The following is a 20145-nucleotide window of genomic DNA, read 5'->3' on the forward strand; positions in this document are numbered from 1 at the left end:
AACTTAATCTTGGCTTCCCTAGGTTTAAATTGCTTGTTTTAGAAGATATAGAATGCATATCTGTCCAAACTCTCTAATCTTGGCAGATTTGTAGATAGGTAGAGAATCTTGGGCGCTCAATAGCTTAATCTGAGCCCCGGAAGAAATAAGGATCGATTTAGATAGGAGGATAGCCAAAAGAAAAGTTGTAAAGCTGGGTTTGCTAGTTCAAGTGCACCCAAGCCAAAAAGAAGACAAAATGTTAGGTAAGTAGGCCGGGTAGGTAGTTTTGTGGTTGCAGAATGATGATTTGTGATCCATTTCATGTTTTCAAGTGTTATATCTATTCAGATCACAAGTATAAGGCAAAGTCCATTTGGAGGATCTCAAGTGAGGCATGTCTAACTTCCCCTTCTCCCTTTTCCCCAAAACACTCACTAACTTCCCCTAAAGAGGTCAAGATCTACTTGATATCTCTTAAATTCATCATGTTTCATATCATTTCCCTTAGTAAAGATCTACTTTACTTAAAGGAGTGTTCATATGTCCTCTACAAAGTTCTATCTCCCCTTTCAAGCCTAAGATTTCTAAAACTTAGCGCTTTCGTCGCACTTTCATGTTAACTACTAACTCTATTATATAAATCCCCATCTATTTCCCCTTCCCCTTACTAAAAATGTATAAAATCCCCCTATTTACATATCCCCTCCCTTTGGTTGAAATATAACCATAAATATGCCTTGGGAATTACTAAGTTTATTTGAAACTTTGTAAGAACCCTCATTTTCCTCCTTAAAACCCTCTTTCCATGCTTCAGACCCCTTCCGATGCATTAACAACCTTCCTTCAATTTCATTTTACCTTTTTCCAAAGGCAAAAAACCCTTCCGATGCTTTATAACCCCCTTCTATACATATAAACCCTCCTCCGATTGGAAATCCCCCCCTCCGACGCGATATCGCTGTCGGAGGTTATAACAGTGATGACCTTTTAACATATATAACACCATTCCCCCTTGCTCCGATGCGATATCACTATCGCATCCGAAGCGATATCGCTATCGGGAGCCATTCCTGCCATATATTCCCATATATACCCGCATGCATGCATTTCATCGTTAACCCACTTTATCGTTAAAAAACCTAAGTTTTTTATAAAACTTAGGTTTTAACGTGAAAACCCCGCTTTACCGCAATATTTCCCCGCTTCATCACATATCGCATGGCTATCGCAATACACATAAAAACCCGCCCCCCTAGTTTCCCCGATGGTGAAACAACGATTTTATCGCAGCTGTCCATCGCCCCCACCCAGATCAATGGCCTAGATCATTTCGGCGATCACCCATTTCGGCGATCGCATATATATAATGCCCCGCACCCATGCTTCCTGCCGATGCAAAACGCCGACTTAATCGCAGCCACCCATTTTAGCCTTCAGATCAACGACCCATATTTAGTTGCGGCCCTATATATCATCACTTTTTTGGGGACCGAAATGTTTTAAAGTGCAGCATATAAAGGCGTCGGGTCCGAAAGGGGCCTTTGCACAGCCAAGTGAGAAAGCTCTGACTGGCCGGAGCCGAAAATGCATAAAGAATAGTTTGAAGGGCATTTCGGGTCCGATGACCCATTTCTTTATAAATCCACCGATAAGGGTTCGCTGATGGGCTGGACCCGAAATAAATAAAAGGTGAGCCTATAAGAATTTCGGGTCCGCGGGGTTCATCGCTCATCAGAGGTCTTATGGTTGGGATCTGCCGATCCTCCGATCGCCAATTTAGCGCCAGCCGTTGGATCTGCCTTTGCGCAATCCAATGGCCCGGATTTAATTCTTTCCCATTTCTTCAATATTGATCGCTCCCCCTTGTAAATGCGCCAATTTCCTTTGTATTACGGTTTTTGCCTTTTATAAGGCGGAAAGGCCATTTCTTCATTATTTACAGTTCGGCGCCCACGCGCTCCAAAGCCAAAGGGTCCAACATCATTTCTTCGGCCATTTTTCGTCGCTTCAGTCCAAAATTGCTCCAGATAGCCAGCTTCGGCCTCAGCACAGTCATCAGCATGTAGTCTCCCTCTGTTATGTAGTATTTCTCCTTTTTGGTAAAGTTTTGATTGGCCAAGCGCCGATACTCATCCAAAGCCCGCAGAGGTGCCACCATAGCTATTTTTTGCCATAAAGTGGCCATAAAGGGGCGATTTTGAAGCGGCAAAGTGTATCAGTGAAATAAAAGGTCCCGATTCAATGTTAAAGAGTATCAGTGTTGCGGCAAAGTGTATCAGTTGATATTTTTCAGTGGAAATCTTTATTTCCAACGCAGATTAACATTAAAAGCCTCAAGCAAAGTCAAAGGAGCAGTTCTGAGCCATTAAGGCTCACCAGATCACAGTTAATGTGCGTTAAGGCCACCCAAGAGCAGCAGAGCCGAATATAAAGAAGCAAAACTATTGTTAAAGCATAGTTATGATAAATTGGCCAGCGCAGAGCTCAAAGGACACCATATTTACTCATTTTGAATGTTGCTACCTCAGCACAGCTCATATAGATATTTTGGCATTTATTTTAGCAGATGGTTAGGTTAAGACACTTATTTCATGAGATCTATATCAGATTTGTTGTTTGTAGATATTTTCTCTATATATACCGCCCTCAGTGATGTACAAAGGGTTGGTTGGTTGATAATCCTCTTTCTGGACTTGCGCTATATACTTCGAGAGATTTAATGAACAAAGATTGCTGGAATGTTGGCTTATGGACTGTCTCTTTGTGGATTTGATGGCTAAAGATCTGATTGCAGAATTCTAATGCTTTCTTCATGGAACAATAAGTCTTTCTCCCTTGTTTTCTGTTTATATGTATGCTATATCACCTATATGTCATGATCTTCATGGAACAATAAGTCTTTCTCCCTTGTTTTCTGTTTATATGTATGCTATATCACCTATATGTCATGATCTAAATTGCAGGAAGAAAGAATAGTCAAGATGTTTCTTATTTGTATTCTGTTCTCAATTCCTGTTATTTCTCCATGTTTTCCTCTGAATTAGTCCTAAATATGAATACTTCTTTGCTCATATTTACACTAGTTCTTTCATATATGACTGTTATTTAGGAATCCTTGATTGCTCCTATATAATGTTCACTCGCCTTCCCTCTGTTAGCATAATGAAAGCTGCTTAGCTATCTTTCATTCCCTGACATCCATTTCATCCTTATTCCAGCTTTGATATTGTTCCTTGTTTAAACTATAGTGCTCTGTAGTTCCTCTTGTGACCAAGAAAATGCACCAACAGCCTTAACCCTTGACTCCATGCCCAATGGTCTAAACGTCTCCCACTATGCAGGCCAACCCTGTCTGAACTATCATCCATCCCACCAAATTTCAAACAAAACCCAAGTACACCATAACTAGCCTAAAATCATACCAAAACAAAGCTAAATTATAAAGAGAGAGCCCTCTCTGATTGCAGGTAGGCTAGGACCTGCAATCCAAAGATTGGTTTGTGGTTACCTCGGCCGTATCCCTTAAGGAGCCAAGGGACAGCCTGAGTGATAACAGGCTACAACCATATAAAAAATTATCCCTCAAGCAAGCTAAGAAGGATAATAAATAATCACCCAAGTATTATGGTCCTTACAAAGTGTTGCAAAAAATTGGTACCATGGCATACAAATTGGAGTTACCTGCATCTTCATGAGTACAACTTGTTTTCCATGTTTCATGATTAAATAAGGTTATCGATGACAAGCTCTCATTTCAATCAATATTGCCAAAACTTGATGAAGAAGAAGAAATCATATTAGAGCCTGAAGCAGTCACAAAAATAAGAACCTGACAGCTACGAAATCGATCAATTTCAGAGTATCACATTAACTGGAAGAAATTACCTGCTGAAGATTCACATGGGAGGATGTGAATTTTATACATAAGCGTCCAGAACTACTCAAGTGTCGAGGACAACACTTTTTGAAGGAGAGGGGCATGTTAGGTCCCTATAATACTGGTGTAACCCCCTTATTTCTATTATTAGTGTATCCCCCTTATTGTTATTGTTAGTGTAGCCCCCTATTGTTATTGTTGTGCCCATGTAGCCCTCATATCATTATGGTTGTGCCCCATAGAAACCCATTATTTTTTTTGTTGTGACCTTCTATTATTATTGTTATGTAAGCTCTAATTATATTGTGACCCCTTAGACTCCTATATATACCAAGGAGGTCTTGTCATTTGTATCATCCAAGAATTGTTCTTTTATGTGATGTGAAGGAGGTTGCCCCTTCGAAGAGGCTAATTCTTAAGTTGTTGACCTATCTTTTTCTGTTTTGTGATTTGGTTGCATAACAAATTTACTATTATGACATTTTATTATTACTTTATTATTTATTATTTATTTTATTTCCTAATTCTCTCCTCAAATTTAATTCAAGATTAAATATTATTTGGTTTTTATTTGAAGATTAAAATTAGGCTTATAATTCTTATGGAAAAAAATTCTTATAATTTATCTATATCTATATATATATATATATATATATATATATATATATATATATATATATATATATATATATATAGAAAATTATGCTGTAAAGGTTTTAAATAATTGTTGTTTTTTTCTTTTTGTTGGACATTACAATGATATCTATAAAGTAATACTATATTTTGTTTTCCTTTAAAAAAAGGCATTACAATTGTTTGAGCAAGTGAATCAATTACCTTAAAAGAAACTATAAGAAAAAAGAACAATTTAATTTCATTGGAGGAATGATGTCAAGGATATAAAAGAGTAAATGGTCTTATTGAATTCCATTCTTATGATTGGTATATCGACTATAAATAAATGGTTCAATTGAATTTCCTCCATATGATTCCTACATAGAGTGTAATTATTAAATTCTTTTCTTATGATTCCTATATAAATTGTATTACTGGTGAATCAAAGTTGAACCAATGAACATGTGTCATTTATGTTTACTCATTCAAGGGTACCTCAACACAATATGAGGTTTAATGTGTGAGGTATACATTAAAATTTAAACTATTTTTCATTTTTTTATTTGTAAGTTAGGAAGCATTTCTATTACTCACTCATAAAGAAACACATATCATGTCCAATAACATATGAGTGAAACTTTTTTCCATTTGAACAATTTTAGCATGATTATTAAACCTAAAAGATAATACACTCTATGAACATTTTATTGGCAAATTTAGAGCTATCAACACCTAGAATTATAGCAAGGTTGATACTAACATATATAACAAAAGAGAAAGGAAAGGCATCTATCTAGACAAATAATCCAATTGAATGGTATAACTTATGTCATCGTCCTCTTAGAAGGTGGCCATAATCGAGACTCTATCAATTGAATTCTTCATCTGCTTTTGCATTTATCTCTTGTTTGGTTTCAAAGCATTCTACTAAAACTCTACCCATGATAGTCTTCAAAAATACAATTTTCATTTTCATATGAAAGGAATACTTTACTTTAACTTAACAATCTTGAAAATTCAAAATGAAATTAACCCTTCAAATTGAAATGTAACTCTTCCGTTCAAATTTGATCCCTACACCTTAGTTAACCAAAATTACTCATAGTCAATCATGATTGATTAATCCCCTATCATTGAACAAGAGACACATTGTATAACCTAGTATGAAGGAGATGTGTAATTCCTTCCATGCTCAAAATAAAGTTGATACATGCACCTTTTAAAACAAAAATTTAATTTAATTTAATTAAAAAACAAGTTCCCCTATAATAAAACAAAAACAAATGAATATACATATTTTGTTAGTTTTAATTAAAAGCATTGTAAAACATGAATAATTACACTCTTCCTGCTAGATTGGTTGTTAATATTACAACCTCATAAAAATATTTTACTTTCACTTTGAAAGCCATAAATAAAATATTTTGATTTCTATATTAAGTAATATAAATTTATATTAACTTTGGACAGATAGAGTAATTTAAAAAAAATTGTATTTACCTTATAAATTGTTTGAATATCCATATTAACTAATATATTTCAATCTAAAATGTGTGTGTGTTTTCATTATAGTAAATTATTTCAATGCCAAAAAGGATGAAGTAATTAAAATTGAAATAATTGAGTTAGTTTTTAATAAGAGAGAGATGTGTAATTCATTCAATTCTTCATATGAAATTGATAAGTGACATCCAAAAATATTACTAGTAATAAAAAAAAATTTAATGCGTGTTATAAATAAAATATTTTAAAGATTAAGTAGTATAGACTATGTATTTAAAAATATATTATTAACATAAAGAAAAAATAAAATGACAATGTGATCCATAAATAAAACATTTCAATGTTCATATTAAGTAAAATATTTCAATGTCAACTATGTATATATGTATATATTATATAAGAAAACTATAGAAATTCTTATGATAAAAACATTTAAAAACATTTCAATTAGTTTTACTATTTTAAAGGACAAAATAAAAATAAAATATCTCTGTCCCTCTTAAAATTAAAATAAAATTCTCTCGATAGAAAAACAATATAGACTATGTTCATATATATATTTATATATAGAAAAAAAAATGTTAAAGAAAATATTTAAATGTTGTATAGAATAAAATATCCAATGTAGATTATGAATAAAATATTTTAATATGAATTAGTATTGACGTATACTTAAAAATATATTATTAACAAAAAAAACTAGTTTAATGTGAGTTGATAAAATAGCTCAATGTACAAATTATGTAATCTTTATAACATTAAAAAATACAATTTAAACAATAAAAAATTGCACATTGCTTTTGCACTGTAAAATAAGTTTGCACCTGGAGAAATTTGATTCCTCTCGGCTCATGTTACATTTGTAGTTAAGATGGATCTATAGTGGTATTTTTAAGTCAATTTTGACTAAAACCTAATAATGATTTGTTAGAATTGGAAAGCCAAAAGAGAGTTTCAAAGCATTATATCCATTTATGTATTCAAAAAAGCAATTTACACAATGAAAAATTAAGTAATATACATATATATATATATATATATATATATATATATATATATATATATATATATATATATATATATATATATATATATATATATATATATATATATATATATATATAAAGAGAGAAAACTAACTAGTATGGATGCATGCTAATTACAATTTTTTTCAATTGCAGAGAGATTACATCTCTTGAAGTGTAAGTTTTGCATTGTAAATAAGGTTTGCATATCAAGATATTTAACTCTCTTAATACTTGGTAGATATCTATATTTGTTAATTAAGACAACTATGTTAACAATGATGGAAATGAATTTTCAATTTAAACCAGTATAGATCCATCTTAAGTACGAATCTAACATGAGTGAGAGGGATCAAATTTCTTCAAGTGCAAACTTTTTTAGAGTGCAAAATACAATGTGTTATTTTTCATTGTTTAAATTGTATTTTTGAATATTAAATAAGGTATATATGACAAAATAATTTTTTTAACCATCAAAACATTTTTTTCCTATATATAAATATATATATAATTGATATGGACATAAATTAGTAGGAGAGTGAAATTTAAAAACGTTTGATGTTTAACTTGGTGAGCGAAAGCCATAGAGTATATATAGGACCAAATAAGCAACCATAAAAACCTAATTTTTTAATAATATATAGATAATATTTTTAAAATGATATATAATATATATGTAATTGACATTAAAATATTTTACTTACATCCACACATTTTATTATTAATATATTTTTAAGGATATGCCAATATTAATTTCTATTAAAATGTTTTATTGATAAGCCACATTGAATATATTTTTATATACCACTTAAAAATATTTTATTTTAACATTGTTTTTATATATATATGTCAATTTGAAATATCTTTGAAAAGTTTGCGATTTAAACATCTTACTCGCACAATTTTTTTACTTCTAATTACTTTACAACATATTGAGTTTTTTTAATTATAACTAACATTATTTTCCTATTTAGAACATTATTTTTATTTTAAAGGGGGACAGATGGAAGTGCATACTTACACATCCCCTCACACTGGGTTGTAGAATGAGTGGGTTGTAGAATGATCCTCTCAACTCATACTTACACATCCCCTATTTCTCTCTAGCTAGATGAGGACCTCTATTTAGCTAGTAGATTCAAGTGAAACTTTGAAGACCTAATCCACAATTTATTTGGTAATGAGTTAGTCAAACTTTGTAGTTCTCAAGACCTTATAATTTGTAATGGTGTAATCAATTGGCCAAAATCCAACCAAATGACTTGTATTCATGGGATTGAAAGTAATGTTGTAAATTATGTGATATCTAATATCCTTGTTTTTAACCAAATTGTAACCTCTTAAATGATGGTGACTCTAACTTTGACCATAGACCTTTAGCTTTAACTATAGCATTTTCAATACAAAGAAACCACATGTACGAGAATTTTAAGTAAAATCCACCTATATTTTTACAAGATTCAAATGGTTCTCTCCTTAAAGGATTTAGATAGAGATTTAGACCCCTTAACTTATAAGGATAACATTGAAAATCTTAATCATAATTTTAAAATAACTCTCTCTCTCTCTCTTACCATTAGTAAGTCCTCTACCATTGTGCCATATAAAAAGAATAATAGAACTACCAACTCTTGTTATGATATTGATTGTAAAATTGCTAGAAAGTCAATTAGGATGCTCATAACAAAACCTTGAAGCTAGATAAGATAAGTACATACAAAGCTCTAATTCATAAAAGAAAAGATATTATATAAGTAGAAAGCAAGAGCATTTATTGCACCTCTCTAAGTTTGATCCTAGAAAGCTTTGGAGGAAAAATTTGATTCATAAGTTTAAAGAAAACCACTTGATTCCATAGAAGAACTAGAATATTTATCATAAAACCTCTATGAATCTCCTAATACCATGGACACAATCTTGAATTATCCTATATAGTGTTGATGCTCATCAACGATTTTAAAGATTCCACAAGTCATTGTGAGTGTTGGTCTTCCCATTTCCAACTCTATCTTCATCATCTGAATAATCTGTCACGAGCCTTCACAAAATTTGAAAGAAAGAGAAATATTGTCCTCCTACCTCTAAAGCAAAAAGATATCCATATCTCCTATTCAAGAATGGACTTCACAACCTATCATAAAGTCAAACAATAGATGGGCTTGCCATGAATAATTTCATACCTTGGTCCCATTGGCATTGTCGAGAGTAAAAACAAAATTGCTCATTTATCATTTTTTTTCTTTAAAAGTTTATGATATTGAAAGAAAAAAAGTCCTCCTTATAGCACATATACCCACATTAATTTATTCTTCCTACTAATTTGAGTCTTCTTTGGGTCACAATCAAAAGTATTAAAATATTGAGCCTATTATCTTATGCATAAAGGGGTGCTATATATATCTCAACTTTTATTTTTAGGCCTATTATGTATCTTAATATGCTTTCATTTTGCCTCGTTTTCACATGTCCATTATATATGAATTCATTTTATTTTTTGTTTTTAAAAATTTATACTATTGAAAGAAAATAATTCCTCCTTATAGCACATATACCCATATTCATTTATTCTTCCTGCTGATTTGAGTCTTCTTTGGGTCACAATCAAAAGTATTAAATTATTGAGCCTATTATCCTATGCATAAAAGGGTGCTCTATATATCTCAACCTTTGTTTTAAGGCCTATTATGTATCCTAATATGCTTTCATTTTGCCTCATTTTCACATGTTCATTATATATGAATTCATTTTATAATGAGTTTGAAACAAAATGAGACCTGTCAGTCCCATGATACATCTATGGGAGCATGTCGTATATCACACTTCAAGTTCAAAAATTCACTTTAAGGTATAACAAAATTAAGATTCCCTCGTCATCTTCCTACTGATTTGAGTCTTCTTTGGGTCATAATCAAAAGTATTAAAGTATTAATCCTATTATCCTATTCATAAACGGGTGCTCTATATATCTCAACTTTTGATTTTAAACCTATTATGTATCTTAATATGCTTTCATTTTGCCTTGTTTTCACATGTCCATTATATATGAATTCATTTTATTTTTTGTCTTTAAAAATTTATGTTATTGAAAGAAAAAAAATCCTCTTTATAGCACATATACCCACATTCATTTATTCTTCCTACTGATTTGAGTCTTCTTTGAGTCACAATCAAAAGTATTAAAATATGACTCTATTATCCTATACATAAAAAGGTGCTCTATATATCTCAACCTTTGCTTTTAGACTTATTATATATCCTAATATGCTCTCATTTTTCCTCATTTTCACATGTCCATTATATATGAATTCATTTTCTAAGGAGTTCAAAACAAAATGAGACCTCCCCGAAGACCTACCAACAATTGAAAATAATTAATATTATATTTTATTAATGGACAAATGGTTACATGGTTGTAACGTAACTCCTTAAGTTAGGATTAGCTCCTATTTTGTAGGATTTTGTTCTCACCTCCCTATTCTTTTGAGATGTATTTATTGTCTCATATTTGATTAATTGAAGATGAGAGTGTAGGCTCTAGTTTGTGTAGTCTCTAGGTGCAACTTGCTCACCTGTGAGCTGCTAGTTAATTCAATTCATGTTTTTCTTTCCAGTTTTCTAACATGGTATCAAAGCTCAAATCTGGTGAGCCTAATTTACCTGCAGAGCCTTATTGGCTACATTAGGGCCCTAGTGGCTACAGTCCCCCAGTGGAAACATAGGAGCCTCAGTGGTCTAAGTGGTTGGAGTGACATACCTTACTCATACGGCGACATTTATTTTCTCACATGTCTCAGCATATATCCAACTTAGCACAAAGCGGTCATCGCAATTTTTAGATTAATAGTAGCAATGATCATCGCAGATATGAAGGTCAAACCCATGATGATCAGATCTTTACTTTGAGCGATTTTTTTCATTGCCCCCAAAAAACATTGTTTTTAAGTCTAAAAGAATGATGACGTGTTTTTTATGGTTCCGAACTTCATATGTTTCCAGTTTGGTGGTGAATCTGAGATGCAGACATAGAGATTGGGCAATTTGGTGGCAAATCAACCAAATCGGAGGCAGATCGGGAAATTTAGTGGTAGATCTGTTGAAAATGAAAAATTTCACAGAATCTTATCTAAAAAAGAATAACAAACTCGATGGGACCAATTATACCAATTGGAAATTAAAGCTACAGACGTTTCTTGAGGGATCACGCGCTTGGTCGATTGTTAGTGGCGATGAGGAGAAATCGACCATGGAAGAAGGCGGCACGACAAAACTAATGTAGGACTGGGATAAAAGGGAGAATAAGGTGAAAGTCTTATTGAATATGTTTGTTAAAGGAAATATTATCCCGCATATCAGAGACTATAAATCGTCTAATGACATATGAACTACACTCAAGAACCTCTACCAGACATAGAACACCAATCGCATCTTGTCGCTCAAAGGCAAGTTGTTTTCCATGAGGATGGAGGAGCATGAATCTGTTGTCGGATTCATTGCACGGGTCAAGGACCAGAAGGACAGATTGGGAGACATCAGGGAGAAGGTGTCTGATTCTGATCTTGTCACAATTACATTGAACGGGATGACGGATGAATACCAAATTTTCATCACAGGCTTGTCTGCAAGGAAGGAAACCCATGCATTTGAAGAGCTAACAGGAATCATGATACAGGAAGAAGAGCGGTGGAAAAATTTGAGACAACAGAGTGTTGATATTGCTCTGATGGCAAAGAAGAAGTCATACAAAGGGAGACCACCACAGGGATAGAAAGGCAGTGGAATTTTTTAGAAGAGACCATTTAGAGGTATGTATCCAAGTAAAAATGGTAATAAATATGACATTAAATGTTTTTATTGTGGGAAAACCAGTCATTGTGCTAATTTTTTTTAAGAGAAAAACATATGAGGCTAGAAATAAATAGAGAAAACACACAGGGCACTTTGCCGATGAAGGTCACAATCATGATATTCGATTATTTGTAGATGATTATGCTCTTTCAACTATTGAGGAGGATGAGTCTAAAATATGGTTCGTAGATTCAGGCACGTCTTCACATATGACAGGTAATAGACATTGGTTCGAAAATTTTGAAGAAACTGCTTGTGGAGCTAACATATATCTAGGTGATGACAGAGGTTATCAAATCAAGGGGTATGGTGATATTTCAGTGATGTTACCTGATGGTAATATCAGATATATTAAAAATGTGATGTATGTACCCGAGATCAAGAAGAACTTGATCTTTGTTTCAATGATGGCAGATCAGGACCTGTAAGTCAAATTCTTCAGATCATATTGTGTCATAAAGGACAACAAGAAGGAACCAGTTGCATCAAGAGTGCATTTGGGAGGCATGTATAGGTTGAATTTCAAGAGCATGCCACACCAAGCTTTGGCTTCAATAGGACTGACAACTGAGAATCTTTGGCATCAAAGATTCGGTCATCTTAACCTACAAGATCTCATGTTGCTACAAAGAAAAGGTATGGTTGATGGACTACCTGCTTTTCAGAATGTTCATTTAGATTGTGATGGATGTGCATTAGGGAAAATGCATAGGGAAGAGTTTCCTTTGAATGTTGATAGGAAGAAAAGAGATATTCTAGAGCTTGTGCATACATATATATGTGGACCTATGCAGACTAGGTCGCTAGGTGGTGCATATTATTTTCTACTCTTTATTGATGATTGCACTAGATTCTCTTGGGTATATTTTATTAGAAACAAGATTCAAACATTTCAATGCTTTAAATAATTCAAGGATATGGTGGAAAAGAAGATAGGGAAATTCATCAAGATTCTCGGCTCTGATCAAGAGGGAGAATACAAATTGGGAGATTTCATGAAATTTTGTAGGAATCATGGGATTATTCAATAGTTCACAGTACCTCACACTCTGCAGCAGAATGGAGTTCTTGAGAGAAAGAACAAAACCCTTGTGGAGTGCACACGAAGTATGATTCAAGGTAAGGGTCCATCTAATGGTTTTTGGGTTGAAGCCATGAACACTGTAGTTTACTTGAAAAATAGGAGTCCAACTAAAAGTCTCAATTTTAAAACTCCTTTTGAAGCATTTTATGGATATAAGCCTGCAGTGAATCATTTAAGGGTTTTTGGGTCGAAATCCTTGCCCATATTCCCAAGGATAATAGGAAGAATTTAGACCCTAAGGCCACGAAATGCATCTTTGTAGGATACTGTACTGAGTTTAAAGCTTATAAATTGTTTAATCCGTTGATTCATAAAGTTTTTATGAGTCGAGATGTGTTATTTCATGAGTAGGTTGAGGAAGGAAATAAGGAGAACAACCATGAAGAGTGGCACATTCCATTGTTGATGGAAGAAAGTAGTGAGGACATGTAGCAATAGCAACAACAACAATAGAAAGAGGAAGAGATAGGTGAGATAATTAGTAAGTTGAGCTCACTAAGGTCTGAAGTAGACACATTTGAGCTGGGTATGTTACCGAGAAGATCAAGTAGGTTGTTGGCTTGAGGGGGCCTGACCCAGATTCAACATTAATTAGCTAAACAAATCCCTACACTACTGGCCTTTTTGGCATCATCTCGCGGAGCATGGACCGAAGTCTTATCCGAAGTAGTATGGGGGGATGCTGGAACCAAGTTTCCGCACCCTAATATGGTTGTGATGTCATTTGATTCCTTCTATCCTTGCCTTCATGCAGGTCACTTCGCTCTAGGGCTTGCAAGACTAGCCCTCTATTCCGTCCTTCCATACCACCACGAAAGGGTATGATTGACCTTCATGCAGCCCTAACCTACTTCTCAGGTACTTTCGTGCTGCTATGGCAGCGTGCCATGTAGATTCCCCAATTAGTCTAAGTGATTTGGTTATCTCATCAAATACTTAAAGTTAACACCGTGTAAGAAGATATTCATAATTGTGTTCAATTATTCAATGTAATTGCATTCATTCGTGCATCATATAAGCATAATAAAGGAAATTCATACATAAAATATCCAGGGACATCAACAGAACAAAGACACAGAAATTGCAGAATATATCCTTTTATTAATATCTTCCAAGTGTTACAACTTTTGTCTGCCCTACGTACATAGCTGCAGGGGTTTACGCACTCAGCTGCAGACTTCTACCCTAGGCCTATGCACACTCAGTAGCAAAGCCTCTACCTACACTATGACCCAAGACTAAGACTTCTTCTTTAGAGCTATCACTCTATTACATGATCTTCCATTCTCTATGTTTCTATCTTTTTTATGCCTTTAACTACTTAGAGATTAACTCCTTTTATACAATCCCATGGTTTGCAGACCATGGGTAGGTCTCTTACAGTTGACTTTACTTTACAAAACTAAGGGCAGAATACGCTTTTTGACACATATACCTTCGCGCTCCGTGACCACAGAATGCGGAGTCTTTACAATTATATTACAAATAATTGACTTAAACATGGGCTTTTAGCCCCAAAACTGCCCTTGGGGGATCCCACTCCTAACAGGCCCTCAACACAAACATTGTGACTCGCCCTCGAGTCACTCGGTAGGCACGAAGATCTTTAGGCCAAGCCCATCCAGCTCGAGTCGGATGATCGCAACTTCGGCCATGCACTGAGCTATTGCCTGCTTCACATGTTCAACTGTCTTCTCGGTTACTTCTCCTGTGCTGTCAGCCTAAAGCTTTTGTTGGTTGTTTTCGGTCTTGGTGTTCTTGATGATTTAGGGACCTCCACCAATACTTCGACCACTTCCAGAGAAGCTACTTCTAGAGTAGCTAATTCGGCCTCCATATCTATTTCTTGCACATTCTCCTCGGCTTCCACTTCTGCGCATGTCGACATGAAGCTATTTACTAGTTCATGTGTCTCCTTTGAAAATTGTTCAAACGCCAGACTTGCTATCAGATCTTGAAATAATTCACAGTTCATATGCCCCTGAGAGCGCAACAACTCAATTCTCAAAATTCCAAGTGTTTTTCACTGGACAACCACTTGTAATTCATAGGGAAATTCGAATTCAAATCCGACCGTTCCCCCCAAAATTGGTTCATTAATGTCGTATTGGCAGCATATTTTCAAGGATCTAAGCCATAAATTTCGTCCTAAATGCTGGACACCTGCTCCATTTGGCCTCATTTCTGTCGTTTTTTCATGAACAATGACTTTAAGGTCACTTTCCGGCTAACCTGCACGATTTCTCCCTTGGTAGCGTAGTTTCCTCCGCGTTGTCGCGGACTCAGTGACACATCCTTGCTTCACACCATCTTCCAATTGCGTAGCCCCCCAACCTAGGTAGTGTAGTTTATAGTCCCACACCTCCTTTCAACTGTCTGGAGTGCTAAGACTGTGCTACTTTCATTTAGTCACATGGCCGGATCACCGGTGTATGGCTTCAAGCAACTACCATTCATCTTTACTGGGAAGGGTTTACCATTCAATTTGACTAGCTATACCACTCCGTCGTCGGTAATCTCCTTAATAACATAAGGCCCTAACCAGTGCATCCTGAACTTCCCTGGAAATTTATCAAAATTACTATCATATAACAAAACTAGGTTATTTACCTTAAAGGTGTGCAGCTTGATGTGTTGATCATGCCGTGTCATTTCGCGCTGCTTTTGGACCTGTTGGTGAAATCCAGCCAAAAATATTTCTTCCTCTAGTTCATCCAGTTGTGCGAGCCTCTCCTCTAGGGCTCCACGATCCATCATACCTGTGAGCGCTGCTATGCGCAGACTAGGCATAATGTATTCCATAGGCATTACTGCTTCAACACCATAGGTAAGCCGAAAAGGGGTTTGTCCAGTCAACTTCTTGCATGTAATTCGATAATCCCACAATACTACATGTACGCGTTGGTCCCAATCACTTAGTTGAGAATTACAAACCTTGGTCAACATGTTTTTGAGCACTTTATTGAACGCTTCCACCGTCCTATTAGCCTGTGGGTGATAAGGTGTATTCTTTTGGTGGTATACCTGAAATTCCTTCGTCAGCGCGCTGATTGTCTCATTCAAGAAGTGCGTACCTCGATCACTCATCAAGATCTTTGGACAACCAAATCGTGTCAGTACATGCTCAAAGAGGAACTTTGCAGCAGTCGCACCTGTGCAATCCCTCACAGGTTGTGCCTCTTCCCAATTATTCAAATACTCCATTATGGTGATAATATACCTTGCTCTTGTCTTTCCTTGTGGCTAAATAGGTCCCACAAAATCTATCGCCCACTTCTCGAAGGGTTGCAATGTCATTTGTGGATTCAAAGGCATCTCATCCCTCCATGATGGCTTTCCAGTCCTTTGACACACATCGCATGCCTTGCAGTATGCTTTTGAGTCCTGATGAAGGGTTGGCCACCACAACCCAGTGCGTAGAATATTCTGCGTAGTTGCTCTCCCTGCATAATGGCCTCCTGCGGCGCCCCCATGAGCATCCGCGAGGATTCTGCTTCTTTTGAACTTAGGTACATATCGTCACAATATCTCATCTGTCACCATCTTGTATAGATGCCCAGCAATGACAGAGAAATCTGTTGCGTGCACCACTAGTTCCTTCTTTTGTTGTATAGTGTATCCTTCGGGAGCAATCCCTGTTGTTAGGAAGTGTATTATATCTTCGAAATGACCATCTGCGACATGCACTGCAAATAGTTGCACGTCAGGCAGTCCTTCTTCCAAATTAGTAGGTTCCTCCACTGTTTTGATGCGCGACAGATGCTCTGGTCATGCGTTCAAGCGTCCAAGCTTCACAATTACTTCAAAATCATACTCCTGAAAGAGTAAGAGCCATCTACAGATTCTCCCCACCAACACAGGCTTATTGACCAGGTACTTTAGTGTGGAGTGATTCGTATACATCTTGAAATGGCCTCCCAGCAAGTAGTGCCTATACTTCTGGAGCGCATACACCATAGCTAGCCCTTCGCGCTCAGTGGTGGAATAATTCTTCTCCGCTTTCAATAATATTTTACTTGCAAATGCGATAGGATGGTCCAAGCCTTCTCCACCAGCCTGTGTTAGTGCTGCTCCCAGTGCTATATAGGATGCATCGACATGCACATGAAACTCTTTCTTCCAGTCTGGGAAGACTAGAATCGGCACTGTGACCATCTTTTTTTTCAATATATCCAAGATCTTCTTGCAATCATCATTCCAACAGAAGGTGACATCCTTCTTCAGCAATTTCTCCATATGCGTGGTGATTTGGGCATAGCCTTTGATAAACTTTATGTAATATCTCATATGTCCCAGGGTAGCACACAGTTGCTTCACACTCCTTGGCGCTTCCAAGTTTAGTATCACCGTGATCTTCGCAGGGTCTACCATCAGTCCCTGTCTGCAAACCACATGCCCCAACAGGTTCCCAAAAGGAACAAAAAACAAACACTTCTTAAGATTGAGTGTGATTTGGTATCTCCGACAGGTATCCAGCATCAGACACAAGCTTGCTACATGGCGTTTAACCAGCCCAAATACATTCCAGTCATCAAAATATACCTCCAAGAACTTATGAATAAATTCCTTGAACGCAACAACAACTACGCACGAGAAGATTGCAGGCACATTCTTCAATACAAATGGCATTACAGTGTAATGAAAACAACCCCACTCAATCGTGAAGGTTGTCTTGCTCCTATCCTCTGGCGCGATTTTGATTTGGTGGTACCTAGAGAACCCATTAGTGAAGGAATATGCTTCTTGGCCACCTACATTGTCAAACACTTCATCAGTGAATGGATTCAGGAAAGGATCATGTACACAAGCGTCATTCAGCTACATGAGATCCACACATATCCTTATTTCATCCTTCTGCTTCTTTTCCTGTACCACCATTGGACTTACCCAGTCAAATTCTTCCATAGGCTCAATGATGCCTACTGCGAGCATCTTATCCAGTGCTAATCAGACCTTTTCCTTATACTTCAGATTGAGACAGTAAGGTCTTTTCTTAACCGACTTTGCGTCGGTTTTCAATGTAATCTTCATCATACCTAGGTCCTCGATTATCCCTTTCAAGTCTGTAAACCTGGTAGGGAATAAATCCTGGTATTCCCGAAGCAATTTAGCGACCTTATCCACTGCCACATCGTCCTGGTAATCTCCAATCTTTATGAATTTGGGTTCTGCCTCGATACCAATGTTTACTTGTTTCATTTTCAACGGTGTGGTTATATCAAGGTTCTCAATCTGTGGTCCTTGAACTGTGCGATCACCCTCTATTTTTGGAATATTAATCTTCCATGGGTCTTCGTCCTCTTCTTCAATAGTTACATTATAAAATTCTAGCGTGCAACTCATCTAAGTAACCCATTCAGTCTGAATCGGGTCTAAAGGATCTTGCGATATCCTAAAGATTGTTGTTTTCATTGTTGGCCCTCAATTTTGGTTTATTTTTGCTAAAGGAAACTTACTTAATCCATATATTTTCCATCTCATTTCCACTATATCCATCCCATTTTGATGTATTTCATATCTATTTAGGTATTTAATTTTAATTTTTCAAATTCTAAAGTTTTTATGAAAATTTGATTTCAAGTGCAAATTTTGACACATTCAGAAATTCCCGTAATAGCTATATGGATGGCATGTTTACAGGACACTTGGGCACGAGTTTGATGCATGGATGGATAGCTTGGGAACTAGAACTAATCTAACTCCACTTGGTTCGATCAGAACAAGCTTTATTAGGCCCATTTAAGGCTGGTCAACCATGACTAGTCACTCAGAAAATCCATAGAAATAGAGAAATTCTGTGATTTTATGGGATTGACCATATTTTTTGGGATGGAATTGATAAATTTGACTTAGATAGGTGAATATGAGTAGATATTTTTTTTAGAAATATTCTAGATCAGTTTGTTTCACAAAACTTCTATTTAAAGCCAAGACTTTGATGGCTTAAGTAGTGACTTTTGTATAATTTCATGCTGAGACATTTTGGTGTTGAAATCTAATTTGAAGAACATGTTCTACTACTATTTTGTTGTTCAATAATGTGGATGTGTGACTGAAGTTTAAGCTTCTGATATCAATCTTCAAGTGTGCAAAGCAAGGGTGGAGGGCCCCCATTCCAAGCTAAGTACACTTCTTTGTTTAGACTAGTTTAATTTTCCATAATCTGATTATTTTAGAACTTATTTACATGCTTTGTTTCAGATTGGTTTATGGTTAATGTGTGATGATTTATTTCATTGAATCTTAGTTTTTTCATCACTTTATTAAGATGGAATAACAAGGTGTTCAAGTTGAGCACTCCTTCTGTTAAATTGGTGGATTGAAACTAGTTTTTCCTTGATTACATGCAAGCAGTTTTCTTATGTATTTTTCAGTTTTCAATTGATAGCGTTATGGTGAATGAATTGTGATGGAAAATAATAAAGGTCTCTTAAGTTAAGAGCCTCCCTTCATTGATGATTTGTCCATCTTAAGCTATTGAAAGTTCATGGTTTCTAATTTCTGTTCATCAAGTAATAATTGAGGAAGAATTGGACCTCTTAAGTTAAGAGCCATTTCAGCTTTCCTTCTTTACAAAGTGAATTGGAAATTGTTAATGTAGGTTATATTTGTAATATGCACTTCTTTAGTTTTTGAAAACTTGTCTTTCAAGCTTGATTATATCTGATATTCATATATAGTGGACTTGCCTTCAAGTATTACCAACCTAGATTGATAAAGAATATTTGTGTTAATTTGTGTGAATAAATTAGCTCAACATTTTGGCGTCGTTGCTAGAGAGGCAATTATCAGCATAGTCAATAGGAAGATAAGCAAAAACTCTAAAAATTTCATAAAACAAAAAAAAAAAATTAGTTACATTTCTTTTGGTTATGTTTCTTTATGCCTAGAAATAGAGATCCTCAAGGTAGATTTATTAAAAACCCCCCACAAATAGAGGTAGGACCATCAAAGCTAACAACACCAGTTACTGGTAAACCAACAATTGAGGAATTGGAAGAAAAACAAAGAACTGGACAAAGGTTAACTTTAATTGAGAGGAAAACTTTGTTAGCCTGGGAGGTAAAAAGAAAACAATCATCAACTTCAGGAAAACAAAAAGAAATTGTTAAAGAAAAGCAACCTATTATTGAATCTATAGGTCAACCTATCTTTGAACAACCTGAACCTCAAATTGACATTGAAACAATTAAAGCTATGGCAGAAGAGGGACA

The sequence above is a fragment of the Pinus tabuliformis genome, chromosome 2_1 (genome assembly GCF_031772625.1).
Source record: "Pinus tabuliformis cultivar Carrire ecotype Pingquan chromosome 2_1, CPIR1, whole genome shotgun sequence".
NCBI classification, from domain to species: domain Eukaryota; kingdom Viridiplantae; phylum Streptophyta; class Pinopsida; order Pinales; family Pinaceae; genus Pinus; species Pinus tabuliformis.